We start from the raw sequence: 5,406 nt of genomic DNA, 5'->3' as shown, positions 1-5,406 counted from the left end.
ATATATATATATATATATACATACATATGTATATATATATGTATTTATATATACATACATATATATACACACAAAGGCGCGCGTCTCTCTCTCTCTGTATATATGTATATAGATATAGATATAAAACGTATTCACAGGCATCTGTGTATGCAATTGCTCCAGCAGTCTGTCCCTTTATGACAGGCAGATAGATAGACAGAGAAAGAGAGTGGAGAGGAGAGACTGCATATAAGTTGTTTTGTAACCTAAGGTCGGCCTTTACTGAGCAGTTAGTTCTTTGGTACGCAGGTTGTCATTAAGAATGAGGTAACGCGACCCACGAATTCAACTTCCCAATCAGACCATGTGTTCACCTAAACGACACTATACTGCGTTATTCCACATGCAGTGATGAATCATACTGGATGTAGCATGACAGTGAGGGCACGTTGCTCTCTTTCCAGCCATCGAGTTTATTTCTCTTTTCCTGCACTTTCTATCATTCTCCGTAGATTCCCATGGTGGCTGCGATAAGCATGGTTAAGGTGCATTAGGTCAGAGCACAACTGTTTCTGTTTCTCTGCATTCGTTGGTGGTGATGTGTGCATCCCAGCACAATGTTTGCAGCTGTGGGGACTAGCTTACTGCTGCAACAAAGTATCCGATGCATATTCTGCTCCTTTTTCACTTTTTAGTATGTTTTGTTGGGAAGCTAATGTAATGGATGAGGTCTGTGTATACCCATTTAAGATGTGTAGTGTTTTGTGCTCGCAGTTTATCGGGGTTTGTTGTACAGAGGTCGGGGCCTGGAGTAGGAATGGCATAATCCATGATGCATCTAATGTATTGTTTGTATACCGTTGTTGTTTCATTCTCATGGTCAAACGTGGTACATGTAATTGTTCTGGGTAAAGAAAGTGACATAACGAACCGTATATGTTATTTCAACAAACTCTTTGTAATTTTGTATTATTTTTATGTCATGGAGTGTAATGAATGGTTGATTGTACTCAATGCTCTCTGCTGCTGCTGGTGGTGGTGTGTACGTACATACGTGCGTGTGTCTGTGTTATGTATATGTTGTTGAGGGCGATTGTTGGTTGTGTTTGATGTTCTCTTGTGCTGATTGGGAGACAGTGGCTTGAGTGAGAGGAGAAGCCTCATAAGTGGTCGTCCGACTCTCCTGATACTGCAACCAATTCTTCCTCGGTTTCTACATTACTATCATAAAATGTTTGAATACAAAATAGAAATTAATGTTGTGATGATTGAAAGTATGATGTAAAAAATGTCATGAAAACACAGACCGATATTGTTATGACACTGTTAAAGAAAAAATACGAGAGAATTAGACGTGGGGTGAAGTGAAGAGAGTGATAGAAACAGAGATGTGCATAGTGGGACATTCTTTTGCGTCAAAGAATTAATTGTCTGAGCCCCTCTCTGTCTGTCTGTCTGTCTGTCTCTCCCTCTCCCTCTCTCTCTATGTATATCTATCTCCATACATGTATATACGTGTGTGTGTTTATGTATGTATGAAACAAAATTACATAAGTTGGGTCACGCGTTGTCCGGAGAAGCTTCCGATGTTTCAGAAAAGATAGAAGTTCGGCTCTTCCTTTCTGAATCAGAGGCAGCCTCTCTTTTTAGTTAGAAAGGGTACACTTGTTCCTAACTTCCCTGGTTACCCCGAAGAATGACTGTTTTTTTTTTTTATGAAACGCTCAAAACTTCTCACTACATACCAACTTCTTTAATAATTCTACTTCTATACCTATAGTTTTTTGGGATTTTTTTTTACGACGTACACAACCACAGTTCTTTTCTACCATGTATGTGTATCTATGTACTCGTGCGGGCGCGCATGTATATATATATACAGAGAGAAAGAGAGAGAGAGGGAGGAAGAGAGAAAGATGTCAACTCAAAGCTCATGGAATAGATAGCAAGATAGAGGAAAACGAAACAACTGCCTTAGTATAATTTCGTAAGAAATCCAAGGTGGTCTTTTATAATTAATGTTGTTTCTTACCTCTCTGTATATGTGCAGCGTATACACACGCACACACACACGTATATACATTGATGCCGTAATAAGCATACATTGGTAGATGCTGCACACGCACATACATACAGCACCAGCGCGCGCACACATATACATAATGTACATGTCTTAACAACAATACCCTCTCTCTCTTTCTCTTTCTCTCGAATCATCGAATTTTAAAGGGTAGCAAAAGAGAAAAACAAGGAAAAAAAAAACAAAGCAATAGAGCAACCTTCTATCGCATCATTTCGTACGAAAGTCAAGGTGGTTTTTATAAGTAATATTCGGAATTTTTTCCATTATATTTATTATACATATATACAAACGCATTATATTTTAATGCAAAGCAGCACAAGGAACTGTTGATGTCGAACAACTAAAGCGAAAGAAAACCCAATCCAAGACTAGAATTCCTCGTCTCTGTTTCTTTCTCTCAATTTCGTCTACAAAACCACTTGTACCTGTTGTGTTAGTTTTTAATAAGTAATCGTGTTGGATGCAAGGTAAAAACAAACTTCACTGTTTTTTTATACATACATACATACATACATTACACATACCTACATACATATACCTACATACATACATATATATATATTATATATATATATATATAAATGCGCGCATACAAACACACACACACACACACACACACGGACGTATTGCACACACCCATACCCACCCACCTCTGTGTGTGTGTGTGTGTGTGTGATGAATTACCTCACGCTCGCCCGATCGTTTTTGGTGTGTGTGTGTATACACACACGTATGTATATATGCTTGCATAATTTGTATGAGTATTCAATCATTAATTAATTAACTCTTGCAGTCTTTCGTTAGTTTTGATTATAAACATGCACACACACTCAATGCATACACTGCTATATTATTGTATTCCTTTAGATACCCTAAGCATTCATATACATATATATATGTATAGATGTATGTAGGTATATAGATGTGTATGTATATATATATGTGTGTGTATGTATGTATATATATTTATATGTGAGTGTGTGTGTGTGTATATATATATATATATATATATATATATATATATATATATGTATGTACGTATGTATCATATATTCTGCTCCCATAATTATAACACAGCTGATTAAGTAGTACCATAGTTAGAAGAACCATGGAGAGATGAATGTTATAGAGGAGAGTTGTGGTGAAGGCCTGATAAGTACAGATTAAGTGGGAGTGAGCAGAGACATAAATGGTATGCTTTGAGGACCTCATTTTTTAACTGAAATAGATTGGTCTTCTTCAGTGAATTGCCAACAATCTCAATCCTTTGTCTTCTCCACCATTAGGCTCAACAAATAGAAGTTGGTCTTCACTATTTTGTCCAATGTCTTCCTGGGTCTCCCTCTTCCACAGGTTCCATCCTTATTTGATGATCAAACTTCTTTATGCAGTTGTCCCCTTTCATATGCATCTCGTACCCATACGAACACCATTTTCTCTCAGGCACATTACGTCTTATGCCCAATTTTTCACTGGACACATTTGTACTTTGGTATTTTGTTGTACATGGACACTGATGTTGCACACCCTGCAGAGTATTCTAGCTTCATTTCATTTTAGTCATCACATGTCATCTACTTTTACAGCTCATGTTTCACTACCATGTAGTATTCCTTAGTGTACAGAAGCATCACACATTTAACTTTCACACTGAGAGAGAGGCTTTTGTTACCACAGTGGCAATAACCCTCTGAACTTTCTTCAACCGGTTCATATTCTAGCTACTATGCTTTCAGAACATCTTCTTCTACTGCTAATTAGGTGACTTAAGTAACCAAAACCACTTAGGATGCTCCTGAGCATTTGAGAAAATCTATTTCCTATGTGTTCTTAGTGTTTATTGTTCTGCACATCTGCCACAAACAAAGTCTACTTTTTCTCTTAATTTGCTTGTGATTCCACTGCACCTTTTATGTATCCATAATTTGTGCTTTCTACCTGGAAACCTTTTCTACATATTGAACAGGTTCGTTTTCCTGAAGAGATTAACATGCTATTTTTCTGCTTACTCAAACACTGGTCTTTGCTAAGTTAACTTTAAGAACCTTTAATACCATGTTTTTCTTCCACACCTGGAATTTCTTTTCTTATTCTACATCAGATTCAGCTATAAGAACAAGGTCTTCAACCTATTGGTGTTCCCACAAGTAAACTCCTCTATTATAGCCTGGAGGACTGTAATAAACGGAAAGTGACTGAATACTGATCCTTGGTGAACTCCTGCTAGCACACTAAATTCATTTCTGTACTCCTTGCTGGTTCTCACTTTAGTGACAGCATCTCTGTACATGGTTTGAAAGACTTTCACCTGCCATTCATCTACTCTTAGCTTCTGCAATGACCACCAAATTAGGGAGCAAGGGACCCTATCAAAGTCTTTCTCCAGGTTGACAAATTCAAGTACAGTGGTTTACTTTTAGTAAATCTAAATTTAATAAATCTAAGTTGCCTTACCTGAAAGAGATCATTAGTCAAACGATTCCCTGACTCAAAACCAAACTGCATCTCATTTGGTCTAATTAGTTGAGGTATACTCTTTGTGCAACATTTCATGACCTGGTCCAGTTATTTGATACCTCTGTAATTACTTCCCTCTGAGACATCTCATTTACACTTGTAACAGTTGACTACAATACAGGTATACCAGTCGTTCACCATGATAGCTTCCCATACAACCTGATTAACTATACAAATAACTAGGCTGTATATTTTAAGTATCTCATCAGTAATTCTTGATGGACCAAGGGCTTTTCCTGTCTTTAACTTCTTAATTGCTTTATCATACTGTTGTCAAATATATTGGCTGCTCCTTCTGTCAGACTCTTTTTTTTTTTCCCCTGCATTCTCCATGTTTAACAGCCATAGTTGACACTTCCATGCCTCTTTCTTTTCAGACTCAAGAAGTGCATGTGTACCATTATCCATCCCTACACATTTCTCTCCCACAGTGTCTTGATTTTATTTGATACACGATCTTGCTACCTGGAATAGCTCATGCCTCTAGTGCTCACACTGTAGAACACTGGAAAGCCTATTCCTTTCAGTTCCCTTCAAGCTACTTGGTATAATTTTCTGATACCCCACCACAGCACAATCCTCTTGCTCCTCAGATTCTGTTCAACCATCTAAAATAGGGAAAAAAAGGTTAAATAAGGATGATGATATATATGCATATATGGAATGAGTATATATATCAATCTATTTATCTATCTCAATATTTGTGTGTGTGTGTGTGTATATATATATGCATGTATATATATTTGTATATATATATGTATATATATTTGTTGTCAAACCAGTCTTGGTGTTTCCGTTTTGTGTGGCCAAGGGTAAGGCTGGCAGAA

The 5,406-nt window shown here is 37.1% G+C and overlaps 1 protein-coding gene and 1 long non-coding RNA gene across 2 annotated transcripts in view; one reads left to right on the top strand and one right to left on the bottom strand.

The window, feature by feature from the left end:
• Positions 1 to 2,113, bottom strand: part of LOC128250758 (uncharacterized) — a 28,992-nt gene extending 26,879 nt beyond the window's left edge. Inside the window, exon 1 of the long non-coding RNA XR_008266742.1 lies at positions 2,012 to 2,113. This is a non-coding gene — a long non-coding RNA (uncharacterized LOC128250758). The remainder of the gene's footprint in view (positions 1 to 2,011) is intronic.
• The window catches only part of LOC106875169 (ADP-ribose pyrophosphatase, mitochondrial), a 99,295-nt gene that overhangs the window by 41,999 nt on the left and 51,890 nt on the right, over positions 1 to 5,406 (top strand). The window lies entirely within an intron of this gene.

Source organism: Octopus bimaculoides, chromosome 25, assembly GCF_001194135.2.
Source record: "Octopus bimaculoides isolate UCB-OBI-ISO-001 chromosome 25, ASM119413v2, whole genome shotgun sequence".
Taxonomy (NCBI): Eukaryota; Metazoa; Mollusca; class Cephalopoda; order Octopoda; family Octopodidae; genus Octopus; species Octopus bimaculoides.
This window is presented reverse-complemented; position numbering and strand designations above follow the sequence as displayed.